This window comes from Gymnodraco acuticeps, unplaced genomic scaffold (assembly GCF_902827175.1).
Source record: "Gymnodraco acuticeps unplaced genomic scaffold, fGymAcu1.1, whole genome shotgun sequence".
NCBI lineage: Eukaryota > Metazoa > Chordata > Actinopteri > Perciformes > Bathydraconidae > Gymnodraco > Gymnodraco acuticeps.
Genome location: NW_022990271.1, coordinates 3,107,371 through 3,123,008, shown reverse-complemented (window position 1 = coordinate 3,123,008; position 15,638 = coordinate 3,107,371). Strand labels below are relative to the sequence as shown.

Here is a 15,638-nt window from a genome sequence, read left to right as displayed (position 1 = left end):
ATTTTATTTTAAAAAAAGTTTTCGGTCTGTTTCCGGTATTTGTTAATGACGATGTGCTGTGAGATGTGAGACTGAAATTGCACAGGGGAAAATAACGTAGGCTATCTTTAGATGCGGATTTTGTTAAACTAATATGTTTGCGCTGTGGACCAACACTATACATTGACGGGGAAGGGGGTAGCAATAAAGTTGCTGAACACGTTGAGGCCACAGGCTGAACACGCGCGCCAGACATACACACCTGTCGCTGCTGTGTGGAGGAGATTTCGCAACGGAGGAGTCCCGCGGCTGAAGGCCTCCATCAGCTGGGGAGACCTGCACAGCTGTTTTCTGCTTCTGCCGGTGCGGAGGCCTGATCGGGGGATATCGCGGAGAAACCGGAGTGTTGCCACACTGCTGGTTGCCTATTCCTTGCTGCTGTCCGTGGTTTTGTTTCGGGAACTTCGTGGATGCTGTTGTGCTGAACTGGGAAAATGGCAAATGTCGTGTTTCTGCTGTGCCTTTTTTTGACTGTGCTGGACAATGAGAAGATCGGTAGTCATCCTGAAAAATCTGCTGGATTCGGGTCTGTTCTGTCGCCGGCAGTGGACATCCCCTGTACAGGTTCGGATGGGTTGCACAAACATTTGCTGGTTGCACTGTCGCGGACATTCATCTCGTCAAATGTCTGTCTTTCTCACTTCCCTGCCACGATGGTCCTTCAGAATTGTTTTTTGAACTCTAATCTCACTTTCGCGAAGTTTTCTGGTGACTCTAAAACAGTTGACAATGTTTGTGTGTTGATTAAGAGGAAAAGGTGCTTGGTATTTGTATTGTTGTTGCTATCGGGGAATGTACAGCCAAATCCGGGTCCACCTAGTACTTTTAGTCAAATAGCTACTCCTGCTGATTTTATTTCTAGATCGGGGTTAGGTTTAATTCATTTAAATGTGCGTAGTCTGTTACCTAAATTAGATTTTGTCCGTATTTGGGCGAGTTCAACTGATGCTGATGTCATTGTCTTATCAGAAACGTGGCTTGATAAATCCATCCTGGCCTCTGACATTTACATAAATGGTTACAATGTATATCGCACTGACCGTCCTAAAAAAAGTGGTGGCGTTGCCATTTATGTGAAAAATAAGTTTTGTGTAACAAATATGGTTTCCAAATCGGTTAGTAAACAACTGGAATTTTTAGCTGTGAATGTCGAAGTCACAAAGGGTCAACAGGTCATGGTGGTGGGTTGCTACAGACCCCCCTCAGCTGTCAAGGACTCCTTATCTTCACTGGCAAAACTGTTATCTCAACTTTCCTACAAGGAAATAGTGCTGCTTGGTGATTTTAATTGGGACTGGTTAACTTCTGTGTCAGAGGACTTTAAGAACCTGTGTACCTCTTTGAACATTACTCAGATTGTAGATAGTCCTACTCGCCCAAACATTAAGTCCCCAAATAAATCCTCCTTAATTAATCTCATTTTAACAAATGTGCCACATAAATACTCATCTGTGGGAGTATTTGCTAATGATGTGAGTGACCACTGTGTTGTAGCCACAATTAGGGACACTAAGATCCATAAAGTGAAACCACGCATTATCACAAGGAGAGATAAAAAACACTTTGTGGAGCAGGGTTTTTTACACGATCTGTTTGATTTTGATTGGGGTAAGATCAATCTGTGTGCGGATGTAGAAACTGCATGGTCTTATTTTTATCTTGGTTTTATGAAAATTATAGATAAACATGCACCTCTGCGTAAATTCAGAGTGAAGGGTCGAGACAATCCCTGGTTTTCCGCTGAACTGTCCAGTCTCCTTCATGAGAGAAACAATGCCTGGGCTAAGGCTAGGAAATCAGGCTCAGAGGTAGAATGGCTACGCTTTAGGCAGCTAAGAAATAGCTTCACATCACAAATAAAAAGTGCTAAATCAAAGTTCTATTTGTCAGTTACCACAGAAAATCTGAATAATCCTAGGAAATTTTGGAAAGCCATAAAATCAATTTCCACTGGTGATATTCCAAATGAGCTACCTCCATGCCTTACCACAGAATCTGGCATTATATCAGACAGGGCTACTATGCTCAATTGTTTTAATAAGCATTTTGTGTCTTGTGGCTCGCTGTTTGATTCTGTCACTGACTGTGCTTCTGCTTCTGTGAACGCTCCAATCCTTGAACAATGTGGTCTGGAAAACCCTTTCAGTTTTACCCCTTTTATTGTTGGTGTTGTCCATGATGTTTTATCCAAGTTAGATCCTAGGAAACCGGCTGGCCCGGACAACCTAGAACCTTTCTTTTTAAAGATAGCTGTAGATTTGATTGCTCTACCGCTTACTTCTCTTTTTAACCTCTCCCTTAGCACAAATACAATTCCTAAAGTATGGATGTCTGCTTATGTCTTGCCTTTACTGAAAGGAGGGGAGGCAACTATTTTAAATAACTATAGGCCAATCTCAAAATTGTCAGTTCTGGCTAAAGTGCTTGAACGACTAGTGAGTGAGCAAGTAAAGGACTTTTTATGTATAAATGATATCCTGTCGAAACATCAGTCGGGCTTCAGGAAAAAACATAGCACCATCACTGCCACAATGAAAGTTGTAAATGACATCACTAGTTTTTTAGATAATAAGCAGAGTTGTGCAGCTCTGTTTATTGATCTCTCTAAAGCGTTTGACACCGTTGATCATCGCATTTTAAAACAGAGGCTACTCAGCATTGGCTTGTCCAGCCTTGCAGTGGGGTGGTTTGTGAACTACCTCTCTGAAAGGTCCCAATGTGTACACTTTGATGGGCTCACTTCTGAGTGGTTGAGCATTTCTAATGGTGTACCTCAGGGTTCTGTTCTAGGTCCACTTTTATTCTCCATTTATATTAATAGCTTGGGTGATAATGTGGAGGAAGCTACCTTACATTTTTATGCGGATGATACTGTGATGTATTGTGCAGGTACCTCAGTTAAGGAGGCTGTTGTTAAATTACAGACTGTTTTTAACACTGTTCAGACTCAGCTCTCAGCGCTTAAGCTTCTTTTAAATGTGGATAAAACCAAGTTAATGCTCTTTTCAAAAGCTAAAAAGTCACCAGAGCCTGTTTTAGATATTGTAACCATGCAAGGAAAAAAACTTGAAGTGGTAACCTCTTACAAATACCTTGGTATCTGGCTTGATGACTGTCTTTCTTTTAAACTGCATGTAAATAACCTGCTTAAAAAACTGAGGGTTAGGCTAGGTTTTTTTTATAGAAACAAGTCCTGTTTCTCTCTTGAGGCCAGGAAAAGGCTAGTCACTGTGACCTTTTTACCTGTGCTGGACTATGGTGATCTATTTTATATGAATGCGCCGGCCAATTACCTCACCAAGATAGATGCCGCCTATCATAGTGCACTAAGGTTTGTGACAGACTGTAAGACTTTGACTCATCATTGTACCCTGTATACAAGGGCAGGGTTGCTTTCACTTACTGTACGGCGGCTAAATCACTGGTATCTTTTTATTTATAAAGCAATGTTAGGGAAACTTCCGTCTTACATCTGTTCCCTGATCTCACAGCGTATTGTAAATGGCTACTGCCTGAGATCTAAAGCTGTGGTTGTATTACATGTGCCAACTGCTAGGACTGTATTAGGAAATGCAGCTTTTAGATGCGCAGCGCCGCTAGCATGGAACAGTCTACAAAAGGAATGGAAGCTAAGCAGTTTGATTCCATTTCATGTTTTTAAAGCTAGGATAGACGCTATACAATTAGAAAATATTGGTGTCTGTAAATGCTACTAGTATACAAACTGTAGTATCATATAATGTCCTTTGTTTTCTGTCATGTTTGTATTAATGTTTGGAACTAATTGAAGCAGGTCACCATTGTAAAAGAGGTCTATGATCTCAATGGGTTTTATCTGTATAAATAAAGGTTTTGAATTGAATTGAATTGAAAGATAACACCATTAAACAGTTACACAACATAACAGAAATAATATCGATAGCAGCGTCCCTAGCAACCACCTTGGTAACAATGAAAACGTCGCGATTTCCTGAAGTAATCTTCGTATTAACTAGCAAACTAAAGATCATGGACATCCACTGCACACATAATCTGAAATAACAACTCATATTTCTCGCATCAAATGACATCAAAACGCATTTTAATGGCCAAACTAACTTTAAAATTGGCATTTTCCACCGAGAATAAAACGAAGTTCGGCCATGTTTTCTTTTTCTGCAGGGAGAAATTTGAAGATCAACGTGACATAGACGCCAGCCATTGGAATGAATAGTGAAAAAAACGGGGTTTGTCAAACAGAGCACATGGTGTAGTCCAAACGATAGCTGGGGATTCTGGGTAGTGTAGTGTCTTCTGCCATCCTTTACTCAGAAAAAACATTGTTTCTCCGAATCGAAGGGGAAAAATACAAAAGCATTGCACACAATTTAAACCAATCAATGTTGTGTAATTAACAAGGATAATCTGGTGTTTTTTAGTCGATGAGTAGTGCAGATATCACTGTAAAATCAATCGACAGTAAGAGGAATACTTACTTCCGGGTGTACAATTCTCCGTTATCCAATGGGAATGGACGCTCACATTGCCTTTAAGGGCAGCCGACACAAACGAATGCCGTGCTTCCATGAGCGTCAAATCCCGCCGCAGATGGGAATACATTGCAATCAGTTGAAAGCTATTTGCGTCCCTTTATGACGCTGAAGGAGCCTAGGAGCGTCACAACTGGACGCCACGGACACTGACCAAACGTCGCTCCTGGACGCTTAGGGAGTGAGAGTGTGTTGGATTACCTGTCGCACCAGTGCAGTGTTTACCTAGTGAATCTGTGTGTAATTGTGTCTGTGGAAACATTTTTGTGAACGCAAGACCATACAACACAAAACTATCTCTTGAAAAAAGCAACACATTGAATTTCTGTTTAGAGTCAAGAGTCCAATGTCTGGTGAATGGGAGATTGGAATGAGCACTATAAGGACCTGACAAAAATATGGTCTAGTCCAGGCAGCCTCTCTGTTATCTCTATTCAAGCATTTCCAATACTTCAGAATATCTTTCTCAGTTAGAGTAGTCCTTCTACAAACATGCAGCATGGCTCAGTGCACTTCCATTCATTTATAGCATGCAGTGAATGGGCGATTGCAATCCCAGCAGGAGACTAACATATAAGAGGGTTGATTGATAGATCAGGGGGTGTTGCCACGGCATAATTTATCTCCGAATGGCTGATACCCAGTTCACATTGAGGGGAGATAATGTAATTTTGCATCTAATAAGCTAATGGATCCTAAATCTATTTTCTTTTTTTTGCATATGAGCTGTAGACCATTACTCTAATGGTGATGCACAGAGACCAGGGATGGAGAGAATGACAGTGAATGGTGTTTGAGTTTAAATCCACTCTAACATGTGCGGGGCGGATTATCACAGATGAAGTTTTGGACGCAGTAGTGCCTCTACGGCTGGTGTTCAGCCTTTTCCTCAGAGGGATTACATTATATTTGCTCGAATCAAGACACTAAATATCAAATCAAATCCAAATGTATTATAGCCCCAAATCACAAGAAATGGCTCAAAGGGCTGTACAAAGCAAACAAAAGCAAAAACAAAATACAAACGTCCTAGCATAAAAAATATAAAAACATTATACATTATACATCAACATAAGTATTGCCATGTGATAAAAGCATGTGACTGAAGGGATGGTAATGTTGAACGGAAACTAGGTGATGGAAATTAGTTTACAAGGAAGACAGATGCGAAGAGATGGGTTTTGAGTTTGCTTTTAGGTCGCATTCACCCCTGCCTTGTATAGTCCGGTTGAATCGAACTCTGGTGCGTTTACCCGCTTGGTGCGGTTTGTTTTGGTCGGTGTGAACGCAGTCCGAGACCTCTGAAGTGAACTAAACAACCGGACTCTGGTCCGCTTAAAAGAGGTGGTCTCGGACCGCTTGCAAGTGAACTCTGCAGCGGTTCATCGCTGGTGTGAACGCAGTCCGCACCAAAACACAGGAAGCGTAGTGTTTACGAGTCACAAGAACGCGGATGTCTTCAAAATGTTTAGCGAAAGAGTGAAGCAGAATGAAGTGTTGAACAGTGTTGTGTAAAAATGCTCCGTCAAATGGGGTGAAGCCTGCAAGCTAGTTCAGGCAGTCAACTCGAGCACCAATGATACATTAACACGTGGCGCACCTCGTCCCTCTTACAACCAACCAAACACATTCTCCTAAACACGCCGCTCTATTTAAGCTGCCAGGTCTTCCTGCCTCTGCCTCGCTATGCTGCTGCTGGACTGCTGTGTTCACTTACTATTGCTTCGTTCATGTTCCTGCTGCTGTGTTTCATGTTGCTGCTGCTTGCCTTTTTGGGACGGGTGGCGCAGTGGTCTGTGCATCCGATCATCAGATCAAGGGGGAGTGCAGGGGAACTCCAGTTCGAAACCGCCACTGCGTCAGGCCGTTGTGTCCTTGGGCAAGACACTTCACCCGGATTTGCTCCTGTGGGTATTGTCCACAGTACATGTATAATACTAATGTGTACCTGTAAAAGCGCCTCGATGACCTCGAGGCGTGAAGATGGACGGTGTGGCGCAGTGCGCTGTGCAATGATCATCAGATCAAGGGGTGAAACCCGCCGCTGCTGCGTCTGTAAAGCCGGTGTGTCCTTGGGCAAGACACTTCACCTGAACTTGCTCCTGTGGGTATTGTCCACAGTATCTGACCATTGCATGTATGATATATGTGTAATGTGTGTATATGTAAAGCGCTTTGAGTCATTGAAAAAGCGCTATAATAAATGTAAGGAATTATTATTGCCTGCCCCACCACCACCCCAGCTTCCACCTGTAGGCTCGGGGGATAGTTATCTAATCATCACTTTATTGGTGTCTGTAAATGCTACTAGTATACAAACTGTAGTATCATATAATGTCCTTTGTTTTCTGTCATGTTTGTATTAATGTTTGGAACTAATTGAAGCAGGTCACCATTGTAAAAGAGGTCTATGATCTCAATGGGTTTTATCTGTATAAATAAAGGTTTTGAATTGAATTGAATTGAATCACTCAATGTTCTTTGTAAATCTGTGGAGTGATGATGTCGAGCCTAGACGCCAAACTCAAACTATATGCTGCTTATAATAAACATATTAAGAAACACGTGAGTTGTCTGACTGAACTATAGGCCTACATAGTGTCACCTGTCGTCGGTGAAACGCCCCTCCTTATGGGGTCAGTTCAGTCTCAAAAATAAATAAAGGCACACAAAAGGATACACAAATGTAATTCCGGATTTATATATAAATGTCTCACAAATATATTTCTCATCCACACACAAATAGTTACATCAAAAACACATTTGAGTGTTGTTACATTTATATAAAAAACGCTTTCTGTGTGTGAATCTCTCTGCATTTGTGTGTGAATCTCTCTGCATTTGTGTGTGAATCTCTCTGCATTTGTGTGTGAATCTCTCTGCATTTGTGTGTGGATTTTTGAGACTCCCCTGATGCAGCTAGATTCACACCACACACTTTTTTTAAGAGGCGAGTGTCTTCGGGCCAATCAGATGTCTGCTTAATTTTAAGCCAATCACATGCGTGTGCCCCCACGAGGGTGTGCCCAGAGCCCAAGGCTGCTTCTCAGGTCGACTATTTTCATTTCCTCGCTCCTCGGTCCTCGGTCTCACCGGAAGTTGATTTGCCTGCGCCATCTTGAGTACCGTTGTCAGTACCAGATATGTTCGGGCTACCAGATATGTTCGGGTGTATTTCCGTCGCATCCGTCATCCGTCATATGACGGTTGTACGGCAACTCAAGAGGGCCAACATACACGGTCAAATTCCGAACATTTAAACATAGCCGACACTTCATTCTTTACTTTGTCCGTTATTATATGTAGAAGATTATACTTTTTCTCCGTCATGTTGTTTCCATAGCAACAACTTCAAACAGGCATAGCCTACACTTCATTCTTTACTTTGTCCGTTATTATATGTAGAAGATATACATTTTTTCTCCGTCATGTTGTTTCCATAGCAACAACTTCAAACAATAACAACTAACCGCTAGCCGCAAAGCTAGCATCACAGCCACTGCTCCGTTTTCGGAGACTTTGCACACGTTTTTCACAAACATTTTCACACGCTATGAGTACTTCCACTAGCTTCGTCTTGATCTGTAGATGTGATTTGATGTGTCGTGTGTCCCCCAACTCCTCTCCAAAGTTCAGATATTTCATAAAATACTCCTGAGTTTCCTGAATTTTCACGCCCAAAGCTAAGCACTAGGCCCTGGGTAAATTAAGAGGCTGATCTCGGGCACTTTTGTCCACTTTCCCTGGTGGTCGAAACTCAAGCCAGACATCCCTGGAATCGTCTCAGAGAGTAGATGATCAGTGGGGCCTTGTTTTTACTGAATGATGTGTTTTTTTATGGGGAATTCAAATATGAGCTTATTTTTAGGATTTTCGGAGACTTTGCACACGTTTTCACAAACATTTTAACGCTAGGAGTATGGGAGTACTTCCATTCGCTTCGCCTTGATCTGTATATGTGATTTGATGTGTCGTGTGTCTCCCAACTCCTCTCCAAAGTTCAGATACTATATAAAAATACTAAAAGGTAAATACAACATTAAACATAATGACAAAATAACAACCTGAAATATATGTATTCTATCTACACATTTCGTAATTATCTAATCTAGTGGCCTTATAAAAGTGTTGGCTAAAGTAACGCACAATATATATATTTTTTAATTGTAAATAATTAGAAACATTATTTATGTGCACAAGTACATGGGACCCCACCATAGCACCCCACACATAACAAGCTGTCCCGAGTTCCTCCGGCTGCAGTTCCGCAGACGGCCGGTGTGTGGCAGCAGAGCGCTGGGAGCAGAGGGAGGTGAGTATATGACGGGGATGACGGATGCGACGGAAATACACCCGAACATATCTGGTAGCCCGAACATATCTGGTACTGACACCGTCCCATGACTCTTATTTCTGCCGGAGGACCGATGATCGAGGAGCGAGGAGCGATCATGGAGGAGCGATAACCGAGGAACCACCAGACCATCCTCCGATGAAATCCTCAGATACTCACCCCGCCCCCTTACTGTGTATCGCTCACTGATTGGACGAAGCAGTGCATGCACTGATCTGATGCTTCTTGACATGAGAGCAATACCCCAGCGGAGTGAAGAAAATACATGAACCTCACGGGACTCACTCCTCAGTTTATACTGTGTTTTGTTTCAATTCATGTATCATTTAGTTACAAATATGTGATATATCTGAACAACAAAGTGGTCAAACATTTTTTTATTCATTTATTGGAAACATTTTCATGATCGCTTTTTTCATTTATACATTTTAAGAATGGCGTTTATCTTTTTTGAGAATGACTTCTTATTTTATTTCATGTATTTGGATCTACAACAGATGATACTAATGTTTGTGTCAGTAAATGTGCACTAACAGAGGCGGGGGTGTTTGTGGAAATAACGGGTACAGAGCTGGCTGCTGCCAGACGAACAGCTGTGCAGCGTCATCACAAACGGACGTCGCTTCACGTGACGCTCCGGAGGAAAGGACGTCCCATTGCTCTTAAAACTCATTTCCCTGCTTCTCGTGGTTTCCTTGCGTCCCTCCATGCTTCCCTGGTGGGAGGGACTAAACTCAGGGAAACGACGCAAGTGAGGGAAGCAAGGATTTCATTTAATCGACCTGAGAAGCAGCCTAGAGAGATAAGAGTTACGACACTCTTTGATGTCGCCGCCAGCCGGTCACGTGGTTTATGTATGCCGGGATAGTTCAAAACGCACTTCCGTTGCAATGCTTCTCTATGGCAAAAACAGCACAAACATGGTCAAAATAGTCAGATTAAACCAACGCTGTTATTTTTTAAAGATTGCTTTCATATTTACATGATGTGGTTACACTTTGTATGGATTGGCACTATTTATAAGTTTCGTTATTTAACGATATTTTGAGGGGAAAGTGTGGTAGCACAAGCAGGCTATGTTGATGTCACGTCCGTAGTATAGTTGCGCTGCGCTGTCATGTTCTTCTATGGGACAGACAGACAGCAGCGATTGCGTTATTGAATGGTAAATATATATATATAAAAAAAACACACACACCCAAGTACTTTTTCAGCTGTAATTGCATTATTGCATAGTTTTTATTGACAGTTTTGCATTTGGAGAGGCAGGGTGACAACGGAAAGCTTGGTAGCCTATTACTTAGATACGTTTTACATTTTTGGAGGGAAACGTTTGTGTTCATGTTAGCATGGGTAGCAGGATCATGTTAAGACTATGAATATCATTTTACCACAACAGTGGATGAACAATTGATATATGTGTTTGAACAAGAACAACAGGAAGAACAAAGTAAAAGGGACGAACAAATGTGTGAACAAGTATTAAGAACAGTGTATGGAAAAAGTGATGTGATGTGGGATGTGTGTTAGAACAAAACAAAGTCAAATGAATGAGAAAGAGAACAAAGTGAAAGTTCAGAGTTCATCTCCAACAACATGGCTTCTGGAAGTGGCGCTCCCGCTAACAGTGGAAGTGAAGTATAATACTTTCACATCTTGTCGTTAGTCATGCAATAATCTCGAACTATACAATATTACGTTTGCTTAATTATGAAGCAATATTTGGAACTTGTTTAGTAGGTTTAATTGTGATGTAGCTAATAATCTAACATTAGCTAGCGCTGTTAAGTCTGTCTAAAGTTTCTGTATGCTAAATTGGTGTACTGCTATCAAGTATTATCTTTAAATGAAGTTGACGTTATTGAAAATAACTGTTTGACAGGGTCTATCGCCTCAAGTCGAAGTATATTGCCGTTCATGATTAAGTATGTTTAAGCTATGAATGGTTGCTTTGTTACTATGTATGTATTATGTGTGGCATTTAATACTAGCATGTGCGAACAAGTAAGCTAAATAATGCTAATGACCAACCTAGGATGAGTAGGATCATAAAGTCACTTAGCTAACGTTAGTTGGCCCGCAGAACACTAGTGGGCAAAATCAACGTTATAATCACAGTAAATACTGTGGTAGCAAAGTAGCGGTGGGCACCAGATTGGAGATAATTATAGAGATAATCTTGTAGTAGCTTGTTTACCGACCATTTTCAAACAGTATTGCTGTTGGCGCTGCCCTTCTGTTGCCCACCAGTGTTCCACCACCAGTGAAGTCAGCTGTTTACTTCTATATAACCCAGCTGTTGACTGCTTTAATGACTATATGAGATGGCCAATGGTTTTAGCCATCTACAATCTAAGCCTTAGCTAGTGGGTGAATAAAATGGCCTTTTAAAAAAATGCAGAACTTGTGATTTATGGAGCAGCTAACAAACAATAATTTTCAGATCAATGTTTGTCATCTCTAATCTCTTAATGTATCCCCTAGGAATCACTGAAGCGTGACATCTTTCAACGACTGCATGATCGACTAACACACATCTTGGAGAGGACACCTGTAGACATCGAAGGGTTAGAGTTTGCGTGCCGTCAGGATTGTGTTCTATTAAGTGCTCTGGGCGACATAGTTGATGTAGGAGAGAACATTCTGTCTGCACTTGCAGACCTTAATACTCTCATCCAGCAGGAGAGAGAGAATGAACAGACATTTGTAACCCTGGAGTTGCAAAGAGGTTCTGGACGTGGGCGTCCACGATTTACATTGTCAGTAGAGACTCTGACAAATCTTATAGAATTAGGACTGTCATCACATTGCATTGCCAGACTTCTGGGTGTGTCTAGAGCAACACTATTTAGGCGGATGGCCGAAAATAATGTATCTATATCAGCTTCATATAGTGGCTGCAGTGTCGATGAATTCGATTTATTGATCACAAACATTAAAAGCACCATGCCAGATGCTGGCTACAGTATAGTCCGAGGTGCTCTACTTGCAAAGGGACACAGAGTGCAATGGGACTGAGTGTATGCATTAGGGATGCACAATATTGGTTTTTTGAAACCGATACCAATAACTTCCTGCTTCTCAAGACCGATACCGATAACCGATTATAATATAATATATATATATATTAAATGTACCTGTAGTTTTTGCACACCTGGTGGTAAAAAAAAGACTAGTAGTGAGCAAATAACATGAGCATTACTACTATGAACAAAACAAAGCCAAGAACAGTTTTGATTCTTCAAAGTGACCATATTTATTTTCCCAAACAAATCTGGCAAAACTTCTTGCCTTTTTCAAAAGCCTCGTCGATAGCTAAAAGCCCCGGTGCCTTTGCAGCTGGCTTTGGATTCGCCGCTAGTTTAGCAGCGCAGGCGTCTTCGTACGCTTTTAACACACCATCGTAGCGATGGCGATGTTTCAGGTGACTAATCAGGTTGGAAGTATTATAGCTCGTTGCCTTTTTCCCTCCTCGTGGAACTTCTGCATTGCATTTGTTAATACAAATAGCAAGCGAACTATCTAACTCTGAAACTTTGAAATAGTCCCATACTACCGGCGACATGTTTGTTTACTGTCCTGGTTTCACGGCCGCACACCATTTACGTCACAGCCAGGCATGAGTTAGGGAGCGCTGGATTTGTGAAAAACTCCTCTCTTCCTAAACCACTATACCACAGTACTGGCAAAACGGGAGGAGCCGAGTGAAAAACAAGCGCCCCTCATCCCAATCCACCCACACCACAGTATTTTTTTCTTTTTTTTTACCCAAAAAATATATTGTATATTATCGGGGCTATTAATACTGGTATCGGGTTTATCGGGATGACGTCATAATTCCTAATATCGGACCGATAATTATCGGGCCGATAATTATCGTGCACCACTAGTATGTATCCATGCATCGTGTGGACAGTGTTGGTGTGCTCTCCAGGATGACCCGGATGGGATGTGTGGTGAGGAGAACATACACAGTTCCTTACCCTAAGTACATGGTGCACATCGACACCAATCACAAGCTAATCAGGTGTGTTTGCATGCTATCTGTATGTGAAGTGTTCATTATATTATTTTTCATTTCTAGTTTTATATATCTTGTGTTTTTTTTAATAATATTTAAAAATGACCATTGACAAAACATAGCATAATGTAGCATGAACATTTGGTTTTGCTTTCATCCACTTAAATATTCTATGTGAGATCTATGCTTCTATGGATGTTTTGTATTGTGTTTGGGAGTTACTTTTTTCTTTCTCATTTGTTTAAACTTAGATACAACTTTGTTATCTTTGGAGGAATAGATGGCTATTCAAGAAAGGTAAGACTTTATACTGTCAAAAAGTAACAACTGCAAAATGAGACAAGACTGCTGTTTTTTTATTTGTTGTATTAGGCTTCAGATTATTTTCTGTACAAATAGGGGGTAGTAACCTACTCTTTTTCATTCGTGAGGGGAAGCAGGCTTTGTATACTGGAAATTAATTTATCAAAGTCGTAATTTCAATGTTTTTGCTGACTGAATAGTGCCTATTCCACCCATCATATGTTAACTTTGTATTAATGTAAAGTATTCAGTCCTTTCTATTGAGCTTTGACTTGATTTCTCATGTCAAGAGGCTTCATGATATAACATCAAATCATTCTGAGGTGTCTAGTTTTCTTACCGTTTCATGTCATTCGTCAGTTGATTTATGTTGCAATGAATACTAATTGATCAAGTTGATAATGTGTTATATTATATATGTACTTGTATGTAGATTATGTACTTGAAGGTAGCAGACAACAACCGGTCTGACACCCACTTGGTCTTCTTCAATGAAGCTGTGAACGAGCATGGGTATCCACTGAGGTATTCATATCATTCCAAATGTAATTTTTACTGTGATTGTGGACCTATCCATAGTATGTAGATGCTCCCCTCAAATAGCTGCACATTGTTTCTTAGTTAAAAGAGGCATATTTTGAACATATGTTTGAACCGACAAGATAAAACAATAGCCATCACATACCTTTCCATGCCTCTAAAGTGCGCTCGGAAACATGTATTAGCTTTGCTGACACAACTATAATTGTTAAAGATGACAACACAATTGTGTACAGTAGGGGTTTAAAACTGTGGGCCTCTCCTCAATTTTTATGGCACTACATTATTGGGAGTATACTGTAGTGTCATATATTTGATATACTACATATATTTTATATACTACATATATTTTAATTGTGTTTTTTTCCTGAAGCATATAATTGATTTGTTTTTCAGAGTGAGAGGAGATCATGGAGGGGAAAATGTTAGAGTAGCAGAATTAATGTTCTCAGTTCGTGGAACTGACATTAACAGCTTTATTGCAGGGAAAAGCGTACACAACTAACGGTGAGTCAAACCTAATTTTGGAAGCTTTTGAGACTATTCATTCTTAACATCCCCTTTAACAAACTTTCAGAAGAAAATTCTAATTTTAAAAGGAATTTAAAGGCCCAGATCATGAACATTTTCAAGCAAAAATGTACTTTATGATGGTGCACTGACTCTTGTGTCATTCAATGGATTATTGCCAAATTATAACAATATTACATTTCAACTTTGAAAATTGAACAGTTTGTTCAAATCATCTGTAACTACAATTTATGACCATTCTTTTTTTCAAATACAGAATTGAACGTCTCTGGCGTGATGTGTTCAAGTGTTACGGGTGTGTTTTACAACACCTTGCACTCTCTTGAGGAACAACACCTGCTTCACATCAGCAGCATCCTGCACATATTCTGCTGCCACATATGTTTTCCTGCCACGCATCCAGGCTAACCTTGATGTCTTCACTGAGGCATGGGCCAACCATCCAATCAGGACAGAGCAAAACATGACTCCAAACCAGTTGTGGCAGGTGGGCCAAGCCCTGCATCCGGTGGCAGATCCTGAGGTTAATTCCAAATGTGTTAAAAAATCTTATCACAATCTCTTGTTGATCCTCAATCAATAAAAAAACAAACATCCTTACATTTAGGTTCTTATTCTCTACACATAACTATAATCACACTACCCTTGCATTCAAAAAGCCTTTGCTTGGTGCAATCAAGACTAGGGTTCTTTTTCACCACATGTGTAAAGTCAAGTCTTTTCCATAATAACCTTCACATATTCCACAATCATTACTTGTAATTATAGAAAATTGCATAACCTTTTCTTTATCTTATTTTGTATTAATTTGTGATAATGACGGTGCTTGTTTAATGTATTAATGCATATGAAAGGTTATTCATATATATATATATATATATATATACACACAATTTGTCTTTGTCAGGGTATTCTCATACCAGAGATCCAGTGGGAAGAGAGTGGATTTTCAAATCAGCATCATCCTGGGGTCAATGTCCCTACACTGGAAAGTCCTCTCTCAGATCCTGAAATGATGCTGCTGCAGGACACAATCGATCCACTACAAGAATTGGATTGTTTTGGAGTTGACATTTATCTCGAGACTGTCCAATACGTTGAGAACCTCATTGAAGCCAGATAATGAGGATCAACATTTATTGTCCTTAATTGTACTTGCAACTTAAAATTAAAATTGTTTAACTCAAATTGCAGTTGCTGGATTGGAATTGTAAAAGAGAAATGTAAGAGTTCACTTTTCAGTGAGGTGTTGGCGGTAATAGGAGACGCTAAACGAGTCCCTCAGATTTGTAGGTTGATAAACAAAAGGTTGTAATTAGCA

The 15,638-nt window shown here is 40.5% G+C and overlaps 1 long non-coding RNA gene across 1 annotated transcript; it reads left to right on the top strand.

Moving 5' to 3' along the window:
• Nucleotides 1–12,915: 12,915 nt before the first annotated feature.
• On the top strand, nt 12,916–14,660 carry LOC117549227. Its single transcript, XR_004569453.1, has 5 exons — nt 12,916–12,949; nt 13,195–13,240; nt 13,680–13,771; nt 14,183–14,293; nt 14,574–14,660. It is a non-coding gene; the product is annotated as an uncharacterized LOC117549227 (long non-coding RNA).
• Nucleotides 14,661–15,638: the final 978 nt, after the last annotated feature.